The following is a 13,229-nucleotide window of genomic DNA, read 5'->3' on the forward strand; positions in this document are numbered from 1 at the left end:
CAGAATGGCTGACAAAATCTCCTGTACCGAAAGGACGATTAAAACTCTTGAGAAATGCATGTATCACGGGATACACTGCTTGTTGATTGTCACTTTAAAGATGACAATGGGTTCGAAAAGAGGGCTTCGTTGAAGGACATCAATGCGATGTTTCTACCACTCGAGAGTGATGATTTGAAATGCAGTTCAAGTCTGATCTCTGATTCAATAGACCTCCGAGATCTGATCAAAGCGGCATTGAAGCCCACTGGATCACAATGTCGACTGCAGAACGAGTTGACAGTCGCATCATGCGGGTCTGAAACGATCCTTCTTATTCACCATCGCTGTCAATGTGTTTGGACTCCTGCCGCATGCATCATTAGCCACTTCTTTCATGAATCGGTTCGTATAATCGACTTGATTCCTCACTTCTCTCAAGTGATGCATTGAAATCTTTGTCCATGATGTTGGTCGGTTGACCCAGCAAATATCCCACTGTTCCTCGGTAGAGGCAAACCCCATCGCAGCCTTACCGTGCCTGTTGTCCGGTCAGACGGAGGGTAATGGCTTGAGTGATCGTGGACTAGTCGTAACCACCACAGCGTTTTCGTTCGCCTGTCACGTTTGTGATTGCTGCTTAGCCGCTTTAAGCGGAAATGAGCTAAGATAACGGCCTCAACTGTCGCTAGAAAATTCCATTCATTTTCCCGCTTGAATTGGTTCTGGTCGAAGTAAATTGTTCGAAAACACGCTATTGGTGTGACATTTGGGAATTTCCTGCTGCATTGTGTTGCCAAAGGTTGCATCTGGGCGGAACCGATATGCTACTTTTATCAGCTGATAAATGTAGTTCTCGCAATTGGATCAGAAATGGGCGAGGCAAAAAATCAAGTCTCGCAATTACGTGACACTTGAGGTGTGTATTGTCAGAAACTTGCGAATTGCATAATAAAAAGACATGAATATTCGGCTTTTTACAGTAAGCGAGCATTACGATAGTCGATAGGTAGATGTGGAGTGATCGAAGAAGTTTGTGATGGAAAGCGAAACTGTGAGGCTCGTATCCGTTCATTCTATCGTTGGTATGCGCTCAAATAGGCTGCATGAGCAGAAATGAGCCTTTACCCTGGCATCTATATAGTTCTGAAGATTTCTCTCCAAACCCTGGATGTGGACACAACTGCCCAAATGATAAGATGCCACTTCTATTCCGAGCAATACAATACGTTCGGCTACAGGGCGTTCATCTAGTTACTCTACGAATTATTTAGTAGCTCATCAGTCCTCTGCCCAGACAAAGACAAGAAAATTGTTTTCTCCCTAATTGGGGACCATCGAGTTTCTCCTTTACAATATGCCTCCGGAAGAAGACAGCGTGTGTTTGTGGAGTGATATTTATTGCTCATTGAGTTTTGCCGTCGACAGTCCGATGCAGGTGTGGGTTTGATACGAAAGCGCTTTCGCTGTTTCACTGATGCACGCGTAGTTTCCAATCACTTAGTTGAGGCAAGTGTTATCTGTAAATTGCCTCAGTCGTAAGACGAGTGTGAGGATTTCCCTTTACAGAAAAGGGGACAGAATATGGAGACTTTATGTTAAGGTCAAATTTAGTGATGACCCTTTTTAGTCCTTTGATTAAACTGTTGTACTCAAAGTTATTGACGGGACAGCGGTTGTTTTCTGTTCCTTACAGTGTTGCCAATTTCCTCAGTAGTCATGTACTTCATTATAATGCTCCATCGTATCTTTCCAGCTTACGCCTTCCCAGGAGAGACCTTATAGATCAGCCAGCTCCTTGAATAAGGTAAGAGTCTTGTCTTCTTTAGTATGATCCGTGTAGCCTATGTACATCATGTCCTGTCAATAAACTCTTGACATCGGAGGAGCAGTTAGACTGCTAATAGAGTATCGCAAAGGACAGAGCACCTGTCTATAAGGTTTTATAGGCTATTAGGTCAATATGAGCATATCAAAGAGGGGAGACTCTTCGAAGCTGGAGCTAGGGGAGAGCCCGTGTAAGTCAGACATCGGGCATAAGCGCTCTCAGAACAAAAGGTATAATTTCTTATGCAATATCGAATCCAATTGCTGGTCGCTGTAAATAATGCTGTATTGAATGTTTTGCGAGATGCATTGGCACCTACTGATCCATTTAAAAATTTGATGTTTTTACTTAACCTATACCCTACGACACAGTGCTATTAAGATTACATTCAGGGTCCCATTATGGTTTCCCTTCAAACGTTATTTAAAGACACGAATATGATATTCTGGTTTGAATCCCTTCAAAGGCGAGTCGTCCTATTTGCCAGTCGCATATCTTTACAATGATCGTCAATTCAACTGAATAACCTCTGAACCCAATCAGTCGTTTGTTAGTGATGCTAGTTTATTATATCCGGGTATCAAAGCCACGTTTCCATTATATCGTCTGCTTCGATATCATCTTATCTTTGTGTGTGTGAGAGAGGCAGTTCCGATGAAAATGCATCCCTAGGAGAATAAGTCTTAACCTGTTTCTCAATGACAGTCTCAGGTGGACGATATATCGTGTCTTGAGTTTAACGGTTTTAAAACGGAATCATTTTATTCCTTGGACTTGCACTGCACGTGTGACATTGTGTGGTACGAATTAGTATTCTATACATGTTTCGAGTAGTTCTATCAATATTTACTCTGAAGGCGTTCAGGAACGAGTCCATCACTATTTAGCGTTTATCGTTTAGTTTACCTTGTAAATTGCGTGGTAATTGTTTCTAGAAATATTTACTTAATAGCACCGATCTTGAAACTTCTATCCATCATCAGTGCCAATTCTGCCTTCAAAGGTTATCAATTCCAATATCGAAGGACTTATTTCCAAAGCTTCTTGAGTGTCATGAGTGCGTATGATGGATTTTCCTATAATTGGCTTATAAATGGCGTTATTGGTGGAATACGTCTGTCGTCTGCTTAAAAGTGGCTTTCTACTTTCAACGTCTTTTGACATACAGGAACAGGTAACAGCAACAAGAGAGCTCTTTGGCAATTTTTTATGATGTCTGGCAAGCTAAGATGTACATATTCATGGTGTCAAAAAGCATGATACACCTTTGACAATGGAAAAATATCAAAACTATCATTAATAAAACCTAAGAGTTATAAATGTTACCCTGCATGTTCATTTATGTTTTATCAGCATGAGGACGCATATCTTTTACTAAATCGACCAAACAAAATATGTATTTTTTCTCCTTCGCACTTATATTGAGGGTAATTGTGATGACTTTACAAGTGATCCGAGTTACTCAGAAAAGCATGCTGCAGCATCAATGGCCTTTTGGGGCAGACTACAGCGTTGGTTCGTCTCTGAAAGTGCTAGACGAGTTGAAAGTGGAAGAAGTAAGTCAAGTGGTAAATTTCCTTGTATCTTTGATATCTATGCTCACAGCAAACACACATAATTGCTACATCGATGCTTCTCTACCATGTTCCATGACATTGTTCGGTCAAAATAATGAAGCCTTTAAATTCATAAGATCACAATAGCGCAACCTCATTTTTGTTAAATTCTACATTTGTATTATATTTATAACAAATGAAAATATCACGACTAATATTAGCGTCGATTCTTGAAAAGGTTCCAAGCGACATTTGTTGTTAAACTGAAGCAAATACGTCAATCAAAAGCAGCCTTTATTGCCAAATACAAAACATTGTTACATGTAGACGTTTTCAGCAAAACATCTCATCAGGAAGTTAGAGTCAACAAAACAGAAGACGTCAGAAATAATTAAATTTCTTTGATTTCTGAAATAACACCAGTCAGTAATCAAATTTTCCTTGATATGCAATACTTCAATAGCACCAGTATCGAAATGAGGTCTTCTCGCAAACATTTGTCTTGTATGATTAATTATTTTTGAATAAAGTCAAGCGAGGGCAAATAAAAAGCACTAGTATAATTAAAAGCAAATAAGTTTTTTGTCGTTGAGTTTATATTGGGTAACAATCAAGGAACTTATGCTAGCACCAGTCATCCAAACATCATCTCAAAAAATAATTGATGGAAAACAGTATCTATTCTGTATCATCATGTACTCTTCATTTTCACATTACGTTTTACATGCAAAAAAGTTTTATAATACGCCTTAAGATCTTGGAGAACACGTTTAACTTGGTGAATTAACCCCAAGTTTGGTGATCTGGCTCAGAGCTGTTTTATGAGACTTTTTTCGGTTCATCCATATTCAAAGATTAAGTGTACCTTTGTATCTAAACGTACTATATGGTGTTGTTGCACACACACACACATCTAAAACATAAACGTAGGTCCCCAAATTCTTAACTCTCATGGGGCTGATATGTTTTATTTATGTGCTACACACAAATCAGTTGTATAAGAATCAGCCATGGAATGCTCTTACTTCATCGAGATATGTTTTTATAATGTTTCCCTAATGGCAGCGTACATTTGACTGCAAAAGATTATTTGAGAAGAATAATATGATGCGTAGCTTGTTTCCAATCGTTGATCAAAATATTTTGAAAAAGCATCTCTCATGGGGTTTGAATATTTCGTTAACGACGATGAATGGCGGGGATGAATGCATACATGTAATTAATGACTGAAGTTGTGGCTGTTGGAAAGGTTGTAATCTATGGGAAGGATACTACAGTACTGGCCTCCAAAATGTTCAATTGTGAATATGAAAATGTGTTGTATGCGTTTAAGCAAGAATTTGGGGCACTCATGGCGACCTTGATGTAAACTGAACTTAGTATTTTGATGGAATCAATATGTTTCGCTGCCTATCTTGTAATGTGCTCGTTGTACTTCAGCATTCTAAGAGTCGTAACTTGAGAAATGTCGAACTATAGAAATGAGCTTAAGCGAAGGCGGCCTTGATGAGAGGAGGATGAGTCTGTGGAAATGCAAGAAGATGCGAGTGTAATATTCGTAATGTGATATTCACCCAAGATTTGGCTTGGGTTTCAAAACTGATGCGATTTCTATTCCTAGCTCATGTATCCCGTAAATCAGTTCAACATGGGTTATGCCTAGTACCACTTTCTCAGTTTTTGCAATTCAAAGCCGATCTGAAAGAGTTATGCAAAAGCTCAAACGAAATTGTTTCTTTCTCGTCGCTACATGTATCTCTAGAACACCAGTCTGATTTATGATCGAACTGAAGATGGTGGTTTGAAAGTCAGTTTTACTTGTTGCCGTTTTCAAGCTGGTTTGGGCATAGACGAGTTACAATATTCTTCTCCACCTTTTGCTTGACCTTTATGCTGTTAGTCAGGGTATGGGAGATGCCACCAGCTTTGGAACCACTGCGGCATCATCATATCATCAACTATGCCAGTTGTTTTGTTGATCTTGATGGTTGTAAAAGACATAACACATTTAATTCCTTAATTAAACACCGAGTCTTAACATTGATAAATGGCTAAATGGGCTATAAACTCCATATTTCGAATCCCCCGAGCTTGCTGCGAACCCTATCACCAATGCCTCTCCCGCTTTATAACAAATAGAATTTTACATTTTATATTTCCTGAATAGATTAAGACATAAATCAAATCGATGAGCACAACCTGAGGCTCCTCAAGAGACATATAAATGGATAAAAGACCGAATATTAAGTAACGCACCATATCATGTTAAGGCTTATAAATCTTTCATAAAATGCAAAAATTTGAATCGATTTTTCAAACCCCGCATTAGGACATTTCCAAAGGATTCTCTATGAATACGTTTGTCAGTTGATCCGGACTGACAAGATATTTGACATACTGAGCAATTTAAGAAATTATTTGCATTCGGTCCTTGGGTATTTGGTTAACATATCGAAAGGTTACGCTGAGGACAAAGTCAAAGACATGTAGTCTTCTTTAGTAGCTTGGTGGTGAGCACAACTCTGCCGAACAGACATGTCCGAAGTGTTCGGTGATCCTCGGCTTTTTAGTTTGTTTCATAACATGAATGGATAATATCTGTAAGATGAATTTAAATTTGGGTTGAAACACACGCGAGGCGACTTTCTGATACGTGCAGCTGAGATAATCCAACTTTCAAAAATGTGGTCTTCTCCTCTGGTCACCATCAACAGCCTTATGATCTTATTAGGAGGATTTGAAATGGGCTTGTTGATGGCTTTTGGCGAGGGACGTGCTGTAAAATCATAATGATGACAATAGACTGATCAGAATTGCCGTAATTTACTTGATCGAAACTCCGAATGAGAAATCGAATGCAGCTGGTAATTTCCCATGTTTTAGAACATGTCCTGGCCAAACCCACGTTCAAAGAGACTCTTAACACCCTGTTGCGTCTCAACTTCGCTATGCACTTACCATTTAGATCAAATATTGTAATACACTTCCATCATTTCTGTCGCTTTTGTCAATTATTTCCCAAAGATGTGTTTCAGTCGGAAATTGCCTGCGAAGATTAGACAAAGAGTTGGGTAGATTATGTTTGGAACCAGCACAGTCATCTCTCTCAAGTAGAGATTGGTCCAGGCGGTGGGTGGAATATTCGCCTTGTCGCATTGTTCAGCGGAAAACCCAAGATTATTGAGGAAATTACTACATTAAGTCAGATGGATTGAATTTGTTCCTGGGAAGTGATGGTAGTTATTTGCCAATCTTCTCGTTACGTTTGCGGCGATGTTTAATGGAACAGGGTCTGGTCGGCTTGGCTGAACTATCCATCACTGGCATTATCTTAGATTTCTATGAAGCTTCATATACTTGAATCACGACGTGAACGATACGAACGAGCATTTCTCTGATAGAAAACATAGCTTTCTCGGCAAATGTTAATGCATCTATACTGTGGAGTAGAAGTCTCCCTGGTGGATCCCCATATCGACAATATATTTCAGCCCTAGCCGATCATGTGAATAAAATTAAGCAATTGTCTTCCAGGAAGAAAACCATCTTATCCTCAAGGCTTTCATGAAATTTAAACTGTACCTTACTCTTATGGGAATCATACTGATCTTATCTCAGTCGAGTTGGCAAATCTCAGCCGGAAGGGCTTGTTATATTATATTCATTCTCTCTGCATACTGCTTGGCTGCTCGGCTACATGAGATCGGTCAGGATCGCTGAAGCAGCAAGCAAGGTTAGACCGATGCATCAAGAGGGTGTAATCGTTGTTGGATACAGACGTTTCTCCCAGAGCTAATGCAGATTGAACACTTGACCATCTAACCATGACTGACCAAAGTGTTTGTTTTCTCTGTTGTGATGAATGAGAAGATCTCCGTGCATTGACTTCGGCCAGTGTTCATTTCGATGCACAGAAAGTATATTGACCATGATAAGGGTACCTCCAGTCATCATCAATCATTGGCTTACAAAAGAGGAAATAAAAACTAAAGTTAACAATGTGATAGTGGATGCGGGTATTGTCCATGACCTTTTTTGGTTGAGAATGATTCTGTAGTCGGTGGCACCTGAGTACTAAGGATCGAAAGCCGTAAGAAGTCCGTAGCTGATACGATCATTGATGAAAACCAACAGGGCGGATGCATTTTTATCTTTAGCATTGAGATAAAGCTAGTGAAATTCATGTTTCCTTATTGTCGCTTGTCCAACTGTATCATACCTGCATACGGAATCATTGACCCTTTTATTTTCAAGCGCTATGAATAGATAATTGAAAATTACATCGAGGGAATATTGCAAACCAATACTGGTTAGTCATTCCTGTTTATATGATATCTTTTGGAATCAGAAGCTTACTGAATAATAAAGAGATACGAGCGTATCGAAATAAATAATTCATATCTATTCCTGGAGCAGCGGTTTCGTCCGCCACCGTCCCTTCGGTGTGGTTCCAGTGTTTCCGAGTGTTTCCAGCCATTACTTTATTCATGTCGTGTCGAGAACTGTACGAGATATTGTCGAATGTCTGAGCTTTTGGACACCGGAGTCCACGAGGTAGACATATCAAGCGATCAGTGTATTTTTCAAAGTAGTATATGTCTCGTTATTGCGTCCTACATGTATCTCCGCTAGAGGTAGTGTTATCGATGTTACCCGTGGTCTGGCATGTGTCGGCGATCAGTGTGAATTCAAAAATAGTGTTTCATTAATGTCCACCCATCATATGTTCGTTGGTTGGCCGGTCTCGCTTCGGGCGCGGGATGTTGCATACCTTGTCTTACATTTTCGATGATGACTAAGTCCGTAATTGGCTTTTTGTACAATTGGTCTGATAATCGGCTTGATGTTAGTACACGGGTACAAGGCTGGTTGGTCGATTGCAAAGTAATAATGTGGATAATGCCCTCGACTTTGAGGTAACAGGCTTTTGAGAAAGAGTTGCCTTCGATACGTAGAGCTATTATTCGGAAAGGTAGTTAACGGATTGTCACCAATATTTTCTTTATACATATGTGTCTTGCAACTGAAAAACGATTAGAAAGAAATGATAATCCTTCCGACTTGGGGTTTACTGTCATTGAGAGAGGGAGTTTTGCCTTCAGTTATTATAAGAAAAGAACATCTTGGGGAAAGGCAGTTATAACTGATTGTCACCAATATTGGCATAACTATGGCTTGGACAATGACATTTCAACGGTAATAGAATACACCTTTATCTGGCGACGGCTTAGGGTTGCTGTCGATAAATATATTGAAAAGATTTGTGTGTCCTTTCTTTGGCTATCGGCAGATTTTGTAATTATATGATTCAAAAGAGTTTTAGTTTCTATAACTCCTTAGAAATTGCTAATACCATGGATCCTACCTTTCTCAGTAACGCTTTGCAACCAATATGGTGTTGTGATCTGAAGAAGGCTAGAGAAGCCTTTCAGGATGAGCAATATCAAAATTACTCTTGTGTTTCTACGAAAGTGGTGACATATAGATCGCCTCACCACCTCCAGATGCAAGAATCTTCCCGAGTGTCAATAATGCAAATGATCTGTATGTTAAGTACTTAAACCTTAGAGACTGCGATAATGGCAAAAAATATACAACAGGAGGTTATGCTAGTGCCGCCAGTCGGTGTTGTCTCATCCATCACAACCACCTCATCTGAAACCACTGCCCCTTGGTAACATCAGCAGGACATAAAGCGGCGTATGTTTAGAAAGTTGCCGGTATTGCTTGCCACTCTAGACTTTTCCTCTCAGTCTTTTACATTGGTTTGCTCATCCCTTGCTATTAGATGGGATTTTTTAGGGGGGCTTTCAGTATGGCTGATCATGCAGGTTGGGTGCTGATCAAGTGTGTCGGAGTGTCCCTTAATTGTAACATTGCCCATCCACTCCACTCTTTTCGCCTCGAGCGTCTTTGTCCGGCGTTAATTATCTAAGTGCCCAGATGGATTGCACTGGGCTGAAGTAAAGTAGGGCTATCAATCAGTTGATTGGATTTCCGAGTGTCTTTCTACGACCTTTCTTGCAATAGGCAAAGATTCATTGAGCAAAGACGATACTTACTGTTGGCCAGCTCATGTTGATGGCCCACTCTGCGTTGTCTCTGGTGGTTTACAAGTTGACCATAGAGCAGTGGATGAACGTTGATTCGCATCAGACATGTCACCTTTTTCACATGTTTATTGCATAATATCAGTTATATTTCGATTGCAGAAACGTAACCAACCAATGTGACTAAGCTTCTTGTTTCAATTTCTTTTGTCATGTTTTCTTTTTGATGCACAGGCATTTTTTAGCCGTGATTCCCTGTATTTTTTAAAAGCGAAAGTTCTACTAATTTATTGTGAGGAGGAGGCCTTGTTGGAGTTGTTAGCCTTTACACTTCGCTTCTCAATGTCGCAGATGATGTTTACCTCTCAACGTATTGTCATCAAGATCACAATAATATCGCTTGTGTTCTCTCAGGGGTCGTTGCCACGTCTTCAACCTGGTGCTTTAAGGACAACTATTAGGACAACTAGTAGGAGAAACATGGCCGGAGAGATAACAACTTTGTAGTTATATATAATTTGGTCTAAGTGGGTGCAGGGAGTTGGTACTAGCGTAATTGGGTGCAATAATAGCCTTCATCAGTGCTTTCAGCAGTGTACTCAATGATACACTAATACACTGATACACTGCTAGTGCTGTCAATGGTCAATGGTTGCTTGGACAGGCAAGCCTTTGCTGTCCACTTCACCTTCACCTGTTTGCATTATGTCCCAAGCTGTGCTACAGAAGCAACAAGGATCCGCTCTAACTTGAGCTGAACCCTTCATGTCCGACGACGGATACATTTTCGAGTCCTGATCATGCCGAGGTTAATCGAAGTAAACAGAACATCCAAATGCAAGCAAGGCTTTTCTGAAGTAGTGTACTTATTAGATATCGGTTCCAAGAGACGGACATACGATAGGCAATCATGAAGTCTTTACATGCCGAGCAAAGAGTAATATCATCGTACTCCCAAACGGCTAAGAAGAAACTCCTTACCTCATACGATAATGAATAAGGATGAACAACAAGTTCTTCTCTCTGAAGATCCATGATGCCAAAATAGTGTTCTGGCGCCCTTCACGACTTGATCACTTTCTTAGCTATAATGGAAGGTCAAGAGGATCTATTGTGTCTACTTTAGTCCAATATTAGAATTGGAGGACGTACGAGTAACACTCTTCCGACACATGTCGAACGAGACATCTCTTAAGGGGATGCGATATAGATCATACAGCTGTCTTTATAGCTATTGCTGCTACTACTTAAGTCACTTCGTAAGATTAAGTGTCCGTTCACGAAAATACCACCTTTCATATGTAGAAATAAGAGCACCCTAGGAACTGGAATCAAAATAAAATCCTTGAGTGGTTTTATCAGAATTGTGTGTTGACACATTGAAGTTGCTCACTTTCACGTAGTTTGGGACCTGGCGAAATTAGGGTACATCCAATAATCCAACCCATTATCATTGTCTCACCAAAATACAAGAAGTTTTCAAATTATAATTATTCTCATACGCAAAGTTTATCTGGAAATCGGTTTTCACTACTACTACTACTCTTGTGCAGTGGGGTCCGCAACAAGAATGACCGTGAAAGTTGGCTTTGGTGCCAATTCGCACTCTAAACACGACCTCAGGCTCCATGAAGTAATAGTCTGGTCACTCATCGATCTATGGTCAGGTTTCATAAAAGAATTAGGGCCCGGCAGCGTCCTCTCACCGCTCCTTGCTCTCTTTGAAAGAAACAGAATGCCACAGGCAGGAATTAGGTAGGCAGTAAGTGACTCTTGATGATGGATGAGGGGTTTATATTCTATTAATGGTACTCGGTGTTATCTGGGATACAGTACGAGTCCCGTTTTATTGGTAAAATGATACCATGAGAGTACATGAGTCAATATCGTTAAATGATTTAAACGACATCGGTTAAAGGAGCTGGCCTTTCTTGACGTTCCAGACGTCAATCGTAACCGAAAAATGAAGATCTCGTTTCTCATTGGCACTGTTGACTTCTGTAGGTTAAAAAGGAGTATGAGCCATAAACGTCAACTTTGGCAACGATCAATGTATACGTGTTGTCGATCCAGTGACCAATAGAGGAGAATGGTGACCTTTGAGATACAACAAAGACATCCGAACTGAAAATGGAGCGTGCACCTGAAGTCAAATTTGAACTGCCGAAACCCTAATACCGAGGTGCAATCTGACTGCCGGTGATAGTTTAAAAAGTTATCGCATTTCCTTTTATTATTTATCATGATGCAAACCATGCCAGGAACAAATCGGTCTCGGGTGCTCTCTCATAATAAGAATAGCCTTGAATATTCTTTTCATGCTAAGTCATCTGTCATGGTGCAAACCGATTGCTTTAGGCTATTCGAACCGCCCGGGACGTAGCTCCAAGTGCAAAGAAAAACCCTCCAATTGGATCCTAGAATCCGATTTCTGTGGCTATTGTATGGCCAGTGCGGGATGATATTCTCCCCGATTCCAATAAAAGAAGCGCTCAGGGCGGTCATATTTTATCAACAGCGGTCAACATTAAGCTGAGGTCTCTCATATAGAAGCTTTTATATGTCAGTAGCATTTTTATGATCAATTTGTCGCCGTAGGAAGCAGATATACATGTATGTAAAGGTTGTTGATGTGCTGAAAGCCTAAATGTATGCAAGTGAGCTAAGTGTTTCGTACCATGTATATCATAACTGTGGCATCCACCCTAGAGAACGTAGTGGGGTCTTGCTTTTTATCGAACGTGTTGAGTACATTCTTGGTACTAATCGAAAATGCCTTTGGATATGTATGACTTGGTCTGGTGAAATCACATGTTATCGTATTCGGCTAAACCATTATCACTGATAATTTAACCCGTCAAATCTCACCTTACACACAAACCACTTTGTTACCTCTCAACACATCCCAACCATTATCACGCCCGATAACACAGAATCCACCCTGTCAATTTCACTCAAATTACCCAGTGAAAAATCTCCAGCGATGTGATTTCATCTATGAAGCACTCTATCCAGATTTGACTATCATAAAGTCAATTTGGACCTGCCAATACAGGCAAGGATTCCGCCCTTCTTCATTTGCATTGAGATATCTAAGACCAGGTGACATTTACGTTGAAGTTTATCATCATCATTTCGGCGGTTGATTTATATAGGGCGTATCGCAGAAACACTGAATCGGCCCTGTTGGCTCTGAATCGTCAATACCATTTCAACGACTCCTGGTCGCGAATAAGAGTAGTCTGAGTATACTTAGCCTCACCAGAGTCATGAAAGACTCTGGCGTAACATTCGTTCCTTGTCAGCACCACAGGTAGATTCCCATAATGCATCAGTCGTATGCACTAATGCATTAGTGAGCTACCCTGATATTAAGTCGAACGATGCCACCTGCAAGTGATTCCTTGCCAAAGCGGCAATGTTGTCGGTGACTGTATACACAAGAGTCAGAGTAGCATGGTCTTGGTTGTGACCGCTGCATGAAAGGTCTCGTCAGCAGAGCAAATAAAACATTTTAAAGACATTTCATATATTCTACACGAACTGCATCAGTTGTTCTGTATATTGAATTATGTTGACGACTGTTTTAGGAGTACATTTCCCTTGGGTTTACGCACCGATCGCGTTGCTACTTCATAAGAACGGAAGAACAGCAATACAACCATTACGAGTGTCACGCAATAACAGTTAGTGTATTCCCGATTGCGCGGGCGCCAACACAACAAATGCATTACTTGACACTAGCATCTCAGTATCAACGTTCAGTTAATTGGAGGATAGATTGTGGTAACTCTTACCTCGAGCATGGCGATCTAA

At 40.4% G+C, this 13,229-nt stretch overlaps 1 protein-coding gene across 2 annotated transcripts in view; it reads left to right on the forward strand.

Annotated features, from left to right (window-relative positions):
• LOC135490733 (uncharacterized) overlaps positions 1–13,229 on the forward strand; it is a 146,719-nt gene that overhangs the window by 32,980 nt on the left and 100,510 nt on the right. For both annotated transcript variants that reach the window (XM_064776146.1, XM_064776149.1), the window contains exon 2: positions 1,736–1,786. The gene's annotated coding sequence lies outside the window, so the exon portion shown is untranslated. The remainder of the gene's footprint in view (positions 1–1,735; positions 1,787–13,229) is intronic.

The sequence above is a fragment of the Lineus longissimus genome, chromosome 7 (assembly GCF_910592395.1).
Source record: "Lineus longissimus chromosome 7, tnLinLong1.2, whole genome shotgun sequence".
Lineage (NCBI taxonomy): Eukaryota > Metazoa > Nemertea > Pilidiophora > Heteronemertea > Lineidae > Lineus > Lineus longissimus.